We start from the raw sequence: 14,742 nt of genomic DNA, 5'->3' as shown, positions 1-14,742 counted from the left end.
AGAAAATACACAATCCTTCGAGCCGGATTTGAACCAGCGACCTAAGGATTGCTGCACTTTCACCTACAGTCCTCCGCTCTACCAACTGAGCTATCGAAGGTTGTCGGATTTAGACAAATGCCATCACCTAGATGGTCTGAAGTGCTGCAGACACATATGTTCCCGTTAAAAATGTAATCTGCTGAGTTTGGTGGTTTCGTGGAGATTGAACCTAGGTCCTCATTCAAGCAACCAACACTCTCTTCCGCTTAGCTACATCCCCTTTGATTGCAAGTAGTTGCGTTTGGGGATAGAGAAAAAGTGAGCCGACGGTAAAGAATGCTGTTTAGCCCCCTCACTGCGAAATCGCTTTTGCCTTCTCCACGATGTTCTCGTGGTTAGGATTCTGCGCTCTTACCGCCGCGTCCCGGGGTTTGTTCCCGGTCAGGGAATAATTTGCTTCTGGGGAAACACTAGGCAAAAATCCAAAACTTGGCACAACTGCAGAAAAAGTTATCCTTGTGTGAGCTGGAGACCGAAGGATTGTTACAATTTTAAGTACTCTCTGCTGCTCTACCAACATTCCTATCAAAGGACAACAATTGAAGATTTCGGCACTCAGGGAAAGTTAATTTGTTTGTCAAGCACATGTCAAAGTGCACTGCTGTCAAAACGTTGGCGTAAGCCACAAGAAAATACACAATCCTTCGAGCCGGATTTGAACCAGCTACCTAAGGATTGCTGCACTTTCACCTACAGTCCTCCGCTCTACCAACTGAGCTATCGAAGGTTGTCGGATTTAGACAAATGCCATCACCTAGATGGTCTGAAGTGCTGCAGACACATATGTTCCCGTTAAAAATGTAATCTGCTGAGTTTGGTGGTTTCGTGGAGATGCTGGAGATTGAACCTAGGTCCTCATTCAAGCAACCAACACTCTCTTCCGCTTAGCTACATCCCCTTTGATTGCAAGTAGTTGCGTTTGGGGATAGAGAAAAAGTGAGCCGACGGTAAAGAATGCTGTTTAGCCCCCTCACTGCGAAATCGCTTTTGCCTTCTCCACGATGTTCTCGTGGTTAGGATTCTGCGCTCTCACCGCCGCGTCCCGGGGTTTGTTCCCGGTCAGGGAATAATTTGCTTCTGGGGAAACACTAGGCAAAAATCAAAAACTTGGCACAACTGCAGAAAAAGTTATCCTTGTGTGAGCTGGAGACCGAAGGATTGTTGCAATTTTAAGTACTCTCTGCTGCTCTACCAACATTCCTATCAAAGGACAACAATTGAAGATTTCGGCACTCAGGGAAAGTTAATTTGTTTGTCAAGCACATGTCAAAGTGCACTGCTGTCAAAACGTTGGCGTAAGCCACAAGAAAATACACAATCCTTCGAGCCGGATTTGAACCAGCGACCTAAGGATTGCTGCACTTTCACCTACAGTCCTCAGCTCTACCAACTGAGCTATCGAAGGTTGTCGGATTTAGACAAATGCCATCACCTAGATGGTCTGAAGTGCTGCAGACACATATGTTCCCGTTAAAAATGTAATCTGCTGAGTTTGGTGGTTTCGTGGAGATGCTGGAGATTGAACCCAGGTCCTCATTCAAGCAACCAACACTCTCTTCCGCTGAGCTACATCCCCTTTGATTGCAAGTAGTTGCGTTTGGGGATAGAGAAAAAGTGAGCCGACGGTAAAGAATGCTGTTTAGCCCCCTCACTGCGAAATCGCTTTTGCCTTCTCCACGATGTTCTCGTGGTTAGGATTCTGCGCTCTCACCGCCGCGTCCCGGGGTTTGTTCCCGGTCAGGGAATAATCTGCTTCTGGGGAAACACTAGGCAAAAATCAAAAACTTGGCACAACTGCAGAAAAAGTTATCCTTGTGTGAGCTGGAGACTGAAGGATTGTTGCAATTTTAAGTACTCTCTGCTGCTCTACCAACATTCCTATCAAAGGTCAACAATTGAAGATTTCGGCACTCAGGGAAAGTTAATTTGTTTGTCAAGCACATGTCAAAGTGCACTGCTGTCAAAACGTTGGCGTAAGCCACAAGAAAATACACAATCCTTCGAGCCGGATTTGAACCAGCGACCTAAGGATTGCTGCACTTTCACCTACAGTCCTCCGCTCTACCAACTGAGCTATCGAAGGTTGTCGGATTTAGACAAATGCCATCACCTAGATGGTCTGAAGTGCTGCAGACACATATGTTCCCGTTAAAAATGTAATCTGCTGAGATTGGTGGTTTCGTGGAGATGCTGGAGATTGAACCTAGGTCCTCATTCAAGCAACCAACACTCTCTTCCGCTTAGCTACATCCCCTTTGATTGCAAGTAGTTGCGTTTGGGGATAGAGAAAAAGTGAGCCGACGGTAAAGAATGCTGTTTAGCCCCCTCACTGCGAAATCGCTTTTGCCTTCTCCACGATGTTCTCGTGGTTAGGATTCTGCGCTCTCACCGCCGCGTCCCGGGGTTTGTTCCCGGTCAGGGAATAATTTGCTTCTGGGGAAACACTAGGCAAAAATCAAAAACTTGGCACAACTGCAGAAAAAGTTATCCTTGTGTGAGCTGGAGACCGAAGGATTGTTGCAATTTTAAGTACTCTCTGCTGCTCTACCAACATTCCTATCAAAGGACAACAATTGAAGATTTCGGCACTCAGGGAAAGTTAATTTGTTTGTCAAGCACATGTCAAAGTGCACTGCTGTCAAAACGTTGGCGTAAGCCACAAGAAAATACACAATCCTTCGAGCCGGATTTGAACCAGCTACCTAAGGATTGCTGCACTTTCACCTACAGTCCTCCGCTCTACCAACTGAGCTATCGAAGGTTGTCGGATTTAGACAAATGCCATCACCTAGATGGTCTGAAGTGCTGCAGACACATATGTTCCCGTTAAAAATGTAATCTGCTGAGTTTGGTGGTTTCGTGGAGATGCTGGAGATTGAACCCAGGTCCTCATTCAAGCAACCAACACTCTCTTCCGCTGAGCTACATCCCCTTTGATTGCAAGTAGTTGCGTTTGGGGATAGAGAAAAAGTGAGCCGACGGTAAAGAATGCTGTTTAGCCCCCTCACTGCGAAATCGCTTTTGCCTTCTCCACGATGTTCTCGTGGTTAGGATTCTGCGCTCTCACCGCCGCGTCCCGGGGTTTGTTCCCGGTCAGGGAATAATTTGCTTCTGGGGAAACACTAGGCAAAAATCAAAAACTTGGCACAACTGCAGAAAAAGTTATCCTTGTGTGAGCTGGAGAACGAAGGATTGTTGCAATTTTAAGTACTCTCTGCTGCTCTACCAACATTCCTATCAAAGGACAACAATTGAAGATTTCGGCACTCAGGGAAAGTTAATTTGTTTGTCAAGCACATGTCAAAGTGCACTGCTGTCAAAACGTTGGCGTAAGCCACAAGAAAATACACAATCCTTCGAGCCGGATTTGAACCAGCGACCTAAGGATTGCTGCACTTTCACCTACAGTCCTCCGCTCTACCAACTGAGCTATCGAAGGTTGCCGGATTTAGACAAATGCCATCACCTAGATGGTCTGAAGTGCTGCAGACACATATGTTCCCGTTAAAAATGTAATCTGCTGAGTTTGGTGGTTTCGTGGAGATGCTGGAGATTGAACCCAGGTCCTCATTCAAGCAACCAACACTCTCTTCCGCTGAGCTACATCCCCTTTGATTGCAAGTAGTTGCGTTTGGGGATAGAGAAAAAGTGAGCCGACGGTAAAGAATGCTGTTTAGCCCCCTCACTGCGAAATCGCTTTTGCCTTCTCCACGATGTTCTCGTGGTTAGGATTCTGCGCTCTCACCGCCGCGTCCCGGGGTTTGTTCCCGGTCAGGGAATAATCTGCTTCTGGGGAAACACTAGGCAAAAATCAAAAACTTGGCACAACTGCAGAAAAAGTTATCCTTGTGTGAGCTGGAGACCGAAGGATTGTTGCAATTTTAAGTACTCTCTGCTGCTCTACCAACATTCCTATCAAAGGACAACAATTGAAGATTTCGGCACTCAGGGAAAGTTAATTTGTTTGTCAAGCACATGTCAAAGTGCACTGCTGTCAAAACGTTGGCGTAAGCCACAAGAAAATACACAATTCATCGAGCCGGATTTGAACCAGCGACCTAAGGATTGCTGCACTTTCACCTACAGTCCTCCGCTCTACCAACTGAGCTATCGAAGGTTGTCGGATTTAGACAAATGCCATCACCTAGATGGTCTGAAGTGCTGCAGACACATATGTTCCCGTTAAAAATGTAATCTGCTGAGTTTCGTGGTTTCGTGGAGATGCTGGAGATTGAACCCAGGTCCTCATTCAAGCAACCAACACTCTCTTCCGCTGAGCTACATCCCCTTTGATTGCAAGTAGTTGCGTTTGGGGATAGAGAAAAAGTGAGCCGACGGTAAAGAATGCTGTTTAGCCCCCTCACTGCGAAATCGCTTTTGCCTTCTCCACGATGTTCTCGTGGTTAGGATTCTGCGCTCTCACCGCCGCGTCCCGGGGTTTGTTCCCGGTCAGGGAATAATTTGCTTCTGGGGAAACACTAGGCAAAAATCAAAAACTTGGCACAACTGCAGAAAAAGTTCTCCTTGTGTGAGCTGGAGACCGAACGATTGTTGCAATTTTAAGTACTCTCTGCTGCTCTACCAACATTCCTATCAAAGGTCAACAATTGAAGATTTCGGCACTCAGGGAAAGTTAATTTGTTTGTCAAGCACATGTCAAAGTGCACTGCTGTCAAAACGTTGGCGTAAGCCACAAGAAAATACACAATCCTTCGAGCCGGATTTGAACCAGCGACCTAAGGATTGCTGCACTTTCACCTACAGTCCTGCGCTCTACCAACTGAGCTATGGAAGGTTGTCTAATTTAGACAAATGCCATCACCTAGATGGTCTGAAGTGCTGCAGACACATATGTTCCCGTTAAAAATGTAATCTGCTGAGTTTGGTGGTTTCGTGGAGATGCTGGAGATTGAACCTAGGTCCTCATTCAAGCAACCAACACTCTCTTCCGCTTAGCTACATCCCCTTTGATTGCAAGTAGTTGCGTTTGGGGATAGAGAAAAAGTGAGCCGACGGTAAAGAATGCTGTTTAGCCCCCTCACTGCGAAATCGCTTTTGCCTTCTCCACGATGTTCTCGTGGTTAGGATTCTGCGCTCTCACCGCCGCGTCCCGGGGTTTGTTCCCGGTCAGGGAATAATTTGCTTCTGGGGAAACACTAGGCAAAAATCAAAAACTTGGCACAACTGCAGAAAAAGTTATCCTTGTGTGAGCTGGAGACCGAAGGATTGTTGCAATTTTAAGTACTCTCTGCTGCTCTACCAACATTCCTATCAAAGGACAACAATTGAAGATTTCGGCACTCAGGGAAAGTTAATTTGTTTGTCAAGCACATGTCAAAGTGCACTGCTGTCAAAACGTTGGCGTAAGCCACAAGAAAATACACAATCCTTCGAGCCGGATTTGAACCAGCGACCTAAGGATTGCTGCACTTTCACCTACAGTCCTCCGCTCTACCAACTGAGCTATCGAAGGTTGTCGGTTTTAGACAAATGCCATCACCTAGATGTTCTGAAGTGCTGCAGACACATATGTTCCCGTTAAAAATGTAATCTGCTGAGTTTCGTGGTTTCGTGGAGATGCTGGAGATTGAACCCAGGTCCTCATTCAAGCAACCAACACTCTCTTCCGCTGAGCTACATCCCCTTTGATTGCAAGTAGTTGCGTTTGGGGATAGAGAAAAAGTGAGCCGACGGTAAAGAATGCTGTTTAGCCCCCTCACTGCGAAATCGCTTTTGCCTTCTCCACGATGTTCTCGTGGTTAGGATTCTGCGCTCTCACCGCCGCGTCCCGGGGTTTGTTCCCGGTCAGGGAATAATTTGCTTCTGGGGAAACACTAGGCAAAAATCAAAAACTTGGCACAACTGCAGAAAAAGTTCTCCTTGTGTGAGCTGGAGACCGAACGATTGTTGCAATTTTAAGTACTCTCTGCTGCTCTACCAACATTCCTATCAAAGGTCAACAATTGAAGATTTCGGCACTCAGGGAAAGTTAATTTGTTTGTCAAGCACATGTCAAAGTGCACTGCTGTCAAAACGTTGGCGTAAGCCACAAGAAAATACACAATCCTTCGAGCCGGATTTGAACCAGCGACCTAAGGATTGCTGCACTTTCACCTACAGTCCTGCGCTCTACCAACTGAGCTATGGAAGGTTGTCTAATTTAGACAAATGCCATCACCTAGATGGTCTGAAGTGCTGCAGACACATATGTTCCCGTTAAAAATGTAATCTGCTGAGTTTGGTGGTTTCGTGGAGATGCTGGAGATTGAACCCAGGTCCTCATTCAAGCAACCAACACTATCTTCCGCTTAGCTACATCCCCTTTGATTGCAAGTAGTTGCGTTTGGGGATAGAGAAAAAGTGAGCCGACGGTAAAGAATGCTGTTTAGCCCCCTCACTGCGAAATCGCTTTTGCCTTCTCCACGATGTTCTTGTGGTTAGGATTCTGCGCTCTCACCGCCGCGTCCCGGGGTTTGTTCCCGGTCAGGGAATAATTTGCTTCTGGGGAAACACTAGGCAAAAATCAAAAACTTGGCACAACTGCAGAAAAAGTTATCCTTGTGTGAGCTGGAGACCGAAGGATTGTTGCAATTTTAAGTACTCTCTGCTGCTCTACCAACATTCCTATCAAAGGACAACAATTGAAGATTTCGGCACTCAGGGAAAGTTAATTTGTTTGTCAAGCACATGTCAAAGTGCACTGCTGTCAAAACGTTGGCGTAAGCCACAAGAAAATACACAATCCTTCGAGCCGGATTTGAACCAGCGACCTAAGGATTGCTGCACTTTCACCTACAGTCCTCCGCTCTACCAACTGAGCTATCGAAGGTTGTCGGTTTTAGACAAATGCCATCACCTAGATGGTCTGAAGTGCTGCAGACACATATGTTCCCGTTAAAAATGTAATCTGCTGAGTTTCGTGGTTTCGTGGAGATGCTGGAGATTGAACCCAGGTCCTCATTCAAGCAACCAACACTCTCTTCCGCTGAGCTACATCCCCTTTGATTGCAAGTAGTTGCGTTTGGGGATAGAGAAAAAGTGAGCCGACGGTAAAGAATGCTGTTTAGCCCCCTCACTGCGAAATCGCTTTTGCCTTCTCCACGATGTTCTCGTGGTTAGGATTCTGCGCTCTCACCGCCGCGTCCCGGGGTTTGTTCCCGGTCAGGGAATAATCTGCTTCTGGGGAAACACTAGGCAAAAATCAAAAACTTGGCACAACTGCAGAAAAAGTTATCCTTGTGTGAGCTGGAGACCGAAGGATTGTTGCAATTTTAAGTACTCTCTGCTGCTCTACCAACATTCCTATCAAAGGACAACAATTGAAGATTTCGGCACTCAGGGAAAGTTAATTTGTTTGTCAAGCACATGTCAAAGTGCACTGCTGTCAAAACGTTGGCGTAAGCCACAAGAAAATACACAATTCATCGAGCCGGATTTGAACCAGCGACCTAAGGATTGCTGCACTTTCACCTACAGTCCTCCGCTCTACCAACTGAGCTATCGAAGGTTGTCGGATTTAGACAAATGCCATCACCTAGATGGTCTGAAGTGCTGCAGACACATATGTTCCCGTTAAAAATGTAATCTGCTGAGTTTCGTGGTTTCGTGGAGATGCTGGAGATTGAACCCAGGTCCTCATTCAAGCAACCAACACTCTCTTCCGCTGAGCTACATCCCCTTTGATTGCAAGTAGTTGCGTTTGGGGATAGAGAAAAAGTGAGCCGACGGTAAAGAATGCTGTTTAGCCCCCTCACTGCGAAATCGCTTTTGCCTTCTCCACGATGTTCTCGTGGTTAGGATTCTGCGCTCTCACCGCCGCGTCCCGGGGTTTGTTCCCGGTCAGGGAATAATTTGCTTCTGGGGAAACACTAGGCAAAAATCAAAAACTTGGCACAACTGCAGAAAAAGTTCTCCTTGTGTGAGCTGGAGACCGAACGATTGTTGCAATTTTAAGTACTCTCTGCTGCTCTACCAACATTCCTATCAAAGGTCAACAATTGAAGATTTCGGCACTCAGGGAAAGTTAATTTGTTTGTCAAGCACATGTCAAAGTGCACTGCTGTCAAAACGTTGGCGTAAGCCACAAGAAAATACACAATCCTTCGAGCCGGATTTGAACCAGCGACCTAAGGATTGCTGCACTTTCACCTACAGTCCTGCGCTCTACCAACTGAGCTATGGAAGGTTGTCTAATTTAGACAAATGCCATCACCTAGATGGTCTGAAGTGCTGCAGACACATATGTTCCCGTTAAAAATGTAATCTGCTGAGTTTGGTGGTTTCGTGGAGATGCTGGAGATTGAACCTAGGTCCTCATTCAAGCAACCAACACTCTCTTCCGCTTAGCTACATCCCCTTTGATTGCAAGTAGTTGCGTTTGGGGATAGAGAAAAAGTGAGCCGACGGTAAAGAATGCTGTTTAGCCCCCTCACTGCGAAATCGCTTTTGCCTTCTCCACGATGTTCTCGTGGTTAGGATTCTGCGCTCTCACCGCCGCGTCCCGGGGTTTGTTCCCGGTCAGGGAATAATTTGCTTCTGGGGAAACACTAGGCAAAAATCAAAAACTTGGCACAACTGCAGAAAAAGTTATCCTTGTGTGAGCTGGAGACCGAAGGATTGTTGCAATTTTAAGTACTCTCTGCTGCTCTACCAACATTCCTATCAAAGGACAACAATTGAAGATTTCGGCACTCAGGGAAAGTTAATTTGTTTGTCAAGCACATGTCAAAGTGCACTGCTGTCAAAACGTTGGCGTAAGCCACAAGAAAATACACAATCCTTCGAGCCGGATTTGAACCAGCGACCTAAGGATTGCTGCACTTTCACCTACAGTCCTCCGCTCTACCAACTGAGCTATCGAAGGTTGTCGGTTTTAGACAAATGCCATCACCTAGATGTTCTGAAGTGCTGCAGACACATATGTTCCCGTTAAAAATGTAATCTGCTGAGTTTCGTGGTTTCGTGGAGATGCTGGAGATTGAACCCAGGTCCTCATTCAAGCAACCAACACTCTCTTCCGCTGAGCTACATCCCCTTTGATTGCAAGTAGTTGCGTTTGGGGATAGAGAAAAAGTGAGCCGACGGTAAAGAATGCTGTTTAGCCCCCTCACTGCGAAATCGCTTTTGCCTTCTCCACGATGTTCTCGTGGTTAGGATTCTGCGCTCTCACCGCCGCGTCCCGGGGTTTGTTCCCGGTCAGGGAATAATTTGCTTCTGGGGAAACACTAGGCAAAAATCAAAAACTTGGCACAACTGCAGAAAAAGTTCTCCTTGTGTGAGCTGGAGACCGAACGATTGTTGCAATTTTAAGTACTCTCTGCTGCTCTACCAACATTCCTATCAAAGGTCAACAATTGAAGATTTCGGCACTCAGGGAAAGTTAATTTGTTTGTCAAGCACATGTCAAAGTGCACTGCTGTCAAAACGTTGGCGTAAGCCACAAGAAAATACACAATCCTTCGAGCCGGATTTGAACCAGCGACCTAAGGATTGCTGCACTTTCACCTACAGTCCTGCGCTCTACCAACTGAGCTATGGAAGGTTGTCTAATTTAGACAAATGCCATCACCTAGATGGTCTGAAGTGCTGCAGACACATATGTTCCCGTTAAAAATGTAATCTGCTGAGTTTGGTGGTTTCGTGGAGATGCTGGAGATTGAACCCAGGTCCTCATTCAAGCAACCAACACTATCTTCCGCTTAGCTACATCCCCTTTGATTGCAAGTAGTTGCGTTTGGGGATAGAGAAAAAGTGAGCCGACGGTAAAGAATGCTGTTTAGCCCCCTCACTGCGAAATCGCTTTTGCCTTCTCCACGATGTTCTTGTGGTTAGGATTCTGCGCTCTCACCGCCGCGTCCCGGGGTTTGTTCCCGGTCAGGGAATAATTTGCTTCTGGGGAAACACTAGGCAAAAATCAAAAACTTGGCACAACTGCAGAAAAAGTTATCCTTGTGTGAGCTGGAGACCGAAGGATTGTTGCAATTTTAAGTACTCTCTGCTGCTCTACCAACATTCCTATCAAAGGACAACAATTGAAGATTTCGGCACTCAGGGAAAGTTAATTTGTTTGTCAAGCACATGTCAAAGTGCACTGCTGTCAAAACGTTGGCGTAAGCCACAAGAAAATACACAATCCTTCGAGCCGGATTTGAACCAGCGACCTAAGGATTGCTGCACTTTCACCTACAGTCCTCCGCTCTACCAACTGAGCTATCGAAGGTTGTCGGTTTTAGACAAATGCCATCACCTAGATGGTCTGAAGTGCTGCAGACACATATGTTCCCGTTAAAAATGTAATCTGCTGAGTTTCGTGGTTTCGTGGAGATGCTGGAGATTGAACCCAGGTCCTCATTCAAGCAACCAACACTCTCTTCCGCTGAGCTACATCCCCTTTGATTGCAAGTAGTTGCGTTTGGGGATAGAGAAAAAGTGAGCCGACGGTAAAGAATGCTGTTTAGCCCCCTCACTGCGAAATCGCTTTTGCCTTCTCCACGATGTTCTCGTGGTTAGGATTCTGCGCTCTCACCGCCGCGTCCCGGGGTTTGTTCCCGGTCAGGGAATAATTTGCTTCTGGGGAAACACTAGGCAAAAATCAAAAACTTGGCACAACTGCAGAAAAAGTTCTCCTTGTGTGAGCTGGAGACCGAACGATTGTTGCAATTTTAAGTACTCTCTGCTGCTCTACCAACATTCCTATCAAAGGTCAACAATTGAAGATTTCGGCACTCAGGGAAAGTTAATTTGTTTGTCAAGCACATGTCAAAGTGCACTGCTGTCAAAACGTTGGCGTAAGCCACAAGAAAATACACAATCCTTCGAGCCGGATTTGAACCAGCGACCTAAGGATTGCTGCACTTTCACCTACAGTCCTGCGCTCTACCAACTGAGCTATGGAAGGTTGTCTAATTTAGACAAATGCCATCACCTAGATGGTCTGAAGTGCTGCAGACACATATGTTCCCGTTAAAAATGTAATCTGCTGAGTTTGGTGGTTTCGTGGAGATGCTGGAGATTGAACCCAGGTCCTCATTCAAGCAACCAACACTATCTTCCGCTTAGCTACATCCCCTTTGATTGCAAGTAGTTGCGTTTGGGGATAGAGAAAAAGTGAGCCGACGGTAAAGAATGCTGTTTAGCCCCCTCACTGCGAAATCGCTTTTGCCTTCTCCACGATGTTCTTGTGGTTAGGATTCTGCGCTCTCACCGCCGCGTCCCGGGGTTTGTTCCCGGTCAGGGAATAATTTGCTTCTGGGGAAACACTAGGCAAAAATCAAAAACTTGGCACAACTGCAGAAAAAGTTATCCTTGTGTGAGCTGGAGACCGAAGGATTGTTGCAATTTTAAGTACTCTCTGCTGCTCTACCAACATTCCTATCAAAGGACAACAATTGAAGATTTCGGCACTCAGGGAAAGTTAATTTGTTTGTCAAGCACATGTCAAAGTGCACTGCTGTCAAAACGTTGGCGTAAGCCACAAGAAAATACACAATCCTTCGAGCCGGATTTGAACCAGCGACCTAAGGATTGCTGCACTTTCACCTACAGTCCTCCGCTCTACCAACTGAGCTATCGAAGGTTGTCGGTTTTAGACAAATGCCATCACCTAGATGGTCTGAAGTGCTGCAGACACATATGTTCCGGTTAAAAATGTAATCTGCTGAGTTTCGTGGTTTCGTGGAGATGCTGGAGATTGAACCCAGGTCCTCATTCAAGCAACCAACACTCTCTTCCGCTGAGCTACATCCCCTTTGATTGCAAGTAGTTGCGTTTGGGGATAGAGAAAAAGTGAGCCGACGGTAAAGAATGCTGTTTAGCCCCCTCACTGCGAAATCGCTTTTGCCTTCTCCACGATGTTCTCGTGGTTAGGATTCTGCGCTCTCACCGCCGCGTCCCGGGGTTTGTTCCCGGTCAGGGAATAATTTGCTTCTGGGGAAACACTAGGCAAAAATCAAAAACTTGGCACAACTGCAGAAAAAGTTCTCCTTGTGTGAGCTGGAGACCGAACGATTGTTGCAATTTTAAGTACTCTCTGCTGCTCTACCAACATTCCTATCAAAGGTCAACAATTGAAGATTTCGGCACTCAGGGAAAGTTAATTTGTTTGTCAAGCACATGTCAAAGTGCACTGCTGTCAAAACGTTGGCGTAAGCCACAAGAAAATACACAATCCTTCGAGCCGGATTTGAACCAGCGACCTAAGGATTGCTGCACTTTCACCTACAGTCCTGCGCTCTACCAACTGAGCTATGGAAGGTTGTCTAATTTAGACAAATGCCATCACCTAGATGGTCTGAAGTGCTGCAGACACATATGTTCCCGTTAAAAATGTAATCTGCTGAGTTTGGTGGTTTCGTGGAGATGCTGGAGATTGAACCCAGGTCCTCATTCAAGCAACCAACACTATCTTCCGCTTAGCTACATCCCCTTTGATTGCAAGTAGTTGCGTTTGGGGATAGAGAAAAAGTGAGCCGACGGTAAAGAATGCTGTTTAGCCCCCTCACTGCGAAATCGCTTTTGCCTTCTCCACGATGTTCTTGTGGTTAGGATTCTGCGCTCTCACCGCCGCGTCCCGGGGTTTGTTCCCGGTCAGGGAATAATTTGCTTCTGGGGAAACACTAGGCAAAAATCAAAAACTTGGCACAAGTGCAGAAAAAGTTATCCTTGTGTGAGCTGGAGACCGAAGGATTGTTGCAATTTTAAGTACTCTCTGCTGCTCTACCAACATTCCTATCAAAGGTCAACAATTGAAGATTTCGGCACTCAGGGAAAGTTAATTTGTTTGTCAAGCACATGTCAAAGTGCACTGCTGTCAAAACGTTGGCGTAAGCCACAAGAAAATACACAATCCTTCGAGGCAGATTTGAACCAGCGACCTAAGGATTGCTGCACTTTCACCTACAGTCCTCCGCTCTACCAACTGAGCTATCGAAGGTTGTCTAATTTAGACAAATGCCATCACCTAGATGGTCTGAAGTGCTGCAGACACATATGTTCCCGTTAAAAATGTAACTTGCTTAGTTTGGTGGTTTCGTGGAGATGCTGGAGATTGAACCCAGGTCCTCATTCAAGCAACCAACACTCTCTTCCGCTTAGCTACATCCCCTTTGATTGCAAGTAGTTGCGTTTGGGGATAGAGAAAAAGTGAGCCGACGGTAAAGAATGCTGTTTAGCCCCCTCACTGCGAAATCGCTTTTGCCTTCTCCACGATGTTCTCGTGGTTAGGATTCTGCGCTCTCACCGCCGCGTCCCGGGGTTTGTTCCCGGTCAGGGAATAATTTGCTTCTGGGGAAACACTAGGCAAAAATCAAAAACTTGGCACAACTGCAGAAAAAGTTATCCTTGTGTGAGCTGGAGACCGAAGGATTGTTGCAATTTTAAGTACTCTCTGCTGCTCTACCAACATTCCTATCAAAGGTCAACAATTGAAGATTTCGGCACTCAGGGAAAGTTAATTTGTTTGTCAAGCACATGTCAAAGTGCACTGCTGTCAAAACGTTGGCGTAAGCCACAAGAAAATACACAATCCTTCGAGCCGGATTTGAACCAGCTACCTAAGGATTGCTGCACTTTCACCTACAGTCCTCCGCTCTACCAACTGAGCTATCGAAGGTTGTCGGATTTAGACAAATGCCATCACCTAGATGGTCTGAAGTGCTGCAGACACATATGTTCCCGTTAAAAATGTAATCTGCTGAGTTTGGTGGTTTCGTGGAGATGCTGGAGATTGAACCCAGGTCCTCATTCAAGCAACCAACACTCTCTTCCGCTGAGCTACATCCCCTTTGATTGCAAGTAGTTGCGTTTGGGGATAGAGAAAAAGTGAGCCGACGGTAAAGAATGCTGTTTAGCCCCCTCACTGCGAAATCGCTTTTGCCTTCTCCACGATGTTCTCGTGGTTAGGATTCTGCGCTCTCACCGCCGCGTCCCGGGGTTTGTTCCCGGTCAGGGAATAATTTGCTTCTGGGGAAACACTAGGCAAAAATCAAAAACTTGGCACAACTGCAGAAAAAGTTATCCTTGTGTGAGCTGGAGAACGAAGGATTGTTGCAATTTTAAGTACTCTCTGCTGCTCTACCAACATTCCTATCAAAGGACAACAATTGAAGATTTCGGCACTCAGGGAAAGTTAATTTGTTTGTCAAGCACATGTCAAAGTGCACTGCTGTCAAAACGTTGGCGTAAGCCACAAGAAAATACACAATCCTTCGAGCCGGATTTGAACCAGCGACCTAAGGATTGCTGCACTTTCACCTACAGTCCTCCGCTCTACCAACTGAGCTATCGAAGGTTGCCGGATTTAGACAAATGCCATCACCTAGATGGTCTGAAGTGCTGCAGACACATATGTTCCCGTTAAAAATGTAATCTGCTGAGTTTGGTGGTTTCGTGGAGATGCTGGAGATTGAACCCAGGTCCTCATTCAAGCAACCAACACTCTCTTCCGCTGAGCTACATCCCCTTTGATTGCAAGTAGTTGCGTTTGGGGATAGAGAAAAAGTGAGCCGACGGTAAAGAATGCTGTTTAGCCCCCTCACTGCGAAATCGCTTTTGCCTTCTCCACGATGTTCTCGTGGTTAGGATTCTGCGCTCTCACCGCCGCGTCCCGGGGTTTGTTCCCGGTCAGGGAATAATCTGCTTCTGGGGAAACACTAGGCAAAAATCAAAAACTTGGCACAACTGCAGAAAAAGTTATCCTTGTGT

At 46.4% G+C, this 14,742-nt stretch overlaps 13 non-coding genes across 13 annotated transcripts; all 13 read right to left on the bottom strand.

The window, feature by feature from the left end:
- Positions 1 to 13: 13 nt before the first annotated feature.
- Positions 14 to 100, bottom strand: trnay-gua (transfer RNA tyrosine (anticodon GUA)). The gene is given in 2 exon segments: positions 14 to 49; positions 64 to 100. It is a non-coding gene; the product is annotated as a tRNA-Tyr (tRNA).
- A 582-nt stretch (positions 101 to 682) lies between these two features.
- trnay-gua (transfer RNA tyrosine (anticodon GUA)) lies at positions 683 to 769 on the bottom strand. Its single transcript is given in 2 exon segments — positions 683 to 718; positions 733 to 769. It is a non-coding gene; the product is annotated as a tRNA-Tyr (tRNA).
- A 591-nt stretch (positions 770 to 1,360) lies between these two features.
- On the bottom strand, positions 1,361 to 1,447 carry trnay-gua (transfer RNA tyrosine (anticodon GUA)). The gene is given in 2 exon segments: positions 1,361 to 1,396; positions 1,411 to 1,447. It is a non-coding gene; the product is annotated as a tRNA-Tyr (tRNA).
- A 591-nt stretch (positions 1,448 to 2,038) lies between these two features.
- Positions 2,039 to 2,125, bottom strand: trnay-gua (transfer RNA tyrosine (anticodon GUA)). Its single transcript is given in 2 exon segments — positions 2,039 to 2,074; positions 2,089 to 2,125. It is a non-coding gene; the product is annotated as a tRNA-Tyr (tRNA).
- A 591-nt stretch (positions 2,126 to 2,716) lies between these two features.
- Positions 2,717 to 2,803, bottom strand: trnay-gua (transfer RNA tyrosine (anticodon GUA)). Its single transcript is given in 2 exon segments — positions 2,717 to 2,752; positions 2,767 to 2,803. It is a non-coding gene; the product is annotated as a tRNA-Tyr (tRNA).
- Positions 2,804 to 3,394: 591 nt separating this feature from the next.
- trnay-gua (transfer RNA tyrosine (anticodon GUA)) lies at positions 3,395 to 3,481 on the bottom strand. The gene is given in 2 exon segments: positions 3,395 to 3,430; positions 3,445 to 3,481. It is a non-coding gene; the product is annotated as a tRNA-Tyr (tRNA).
- A 1,947-nt stretch (positions 3,482 to 5,428) lies between these two features.
- Positions 5,429 to 5,515, bottom strand: trnay-gua (transfer RNA tyrosine (anticodon GUA)). The gene is given in 2 exon segments: positions 5,429 to 5,464; positions 5,479 to 5,515. It is a non-coding gene; the product is annotated as a tRNA-Tyr (tRNA).
- A 1,269-nt stretch (positions 5,516 to 6,784) lies between these two features.
- On the bottom strand, positions 6,785 to 6,871 carry trnay-gua (transfer RNA tyrosine (anticodon GUA)). Its single transcript is given in 2 exon segments — positions 6,785 to 6,820; positions 6,835 to 6,871. It is a non-coding gene; the product is annotated as a tRNA-Tyr (tRNA).
- A 1,947-nt stretch (positions 6,872 to 8,818) lies between these two features.
- Positions 8,819 to 8,905, bottom strand: trnay-gua (transfer RNA tyrosine (anticodon GUA)). Its single transcript is given in 2 exon segments — positions 8,819 to 8,854; positions 8,869 to 8,905. It is a non-coding gene; the product is annotated as a tRNA-Tyr (tRNA).
- A 1,269-nt stretch (positions 8,906 to 10,174) lies between these two features.
- trnay-gua (transfer RNA tyrosine (anticodon GUA)) lies at positions 10,175 to 10,261 on the bottom strand. Its single transcript is given in 2 exon segments — positions 10,175 to 10,210; positions 10,225 to 10,261. It is a non-coding gene; the product is annotated as a tRNA-Tyr (tRNA).
- A 1,269-nt stretch (positions 10,262 to 11,530) lies between these two features.
- Positions 11,531 to 11,617, bottom strand: trnay-gua (transfer RNA tyrosine (anticodon GUA)). Its single transcript is given in 2 exon segments — positions 11,531 to 11,566; positions 11,581 to 11,617. It is a non-coding gene; the product is annotated as a tRNA-Tyr (tRNA).
- A 1,947-nt stretch (positions 11,618 to 13,564) lies between these two features.
- trnay-gua (transfer RNA tyrosine (anticodon GUA)) lies at positions 13,565 to 13,651 on the bottom strand. The gene is given in 2 exon segments: positions 13,565 to 13,600; positions 13,615 to 13,651. It is a non-coding gene; the product is annotated as a tRNA-Tyr (tRNA).
- Positions 13,652 to 14,242: 591 nt separating this feature from the next.
- trnay-gua (transfer RNA tyrosine (anticodon GUA)) lies at positions 14,243 to 14,329 on the bottom strand. The gene is given in 2 exon segments: positions 14,243 to 14,278; positions 14,293 to 14,329. It is a non-coding gene; the product is annotated as a tRNA-Tyr (tRNA).
- Between the last annotated feature and the right edge of the window lie 413 nt (positions 14,330 to 14,742).

The sequence above is a fragment of the Salmo salar genome, chromosome 07 (assembly GCF_965601325.2).
Source record: "Salmo salar chromosome 07, fSalSal1, whole genome shotgun sequence".
Lineage (NCBI taxonomy): Eukaryota > Metazoa > Chordata > Actinopteri > Salmoniformes > Salmonidae > Salmo > Salmo salar.
Note: the sequence above shows the minus strand (reverse complement) of the source record. Positions and strands in the feature narration are given on the sequence as shown.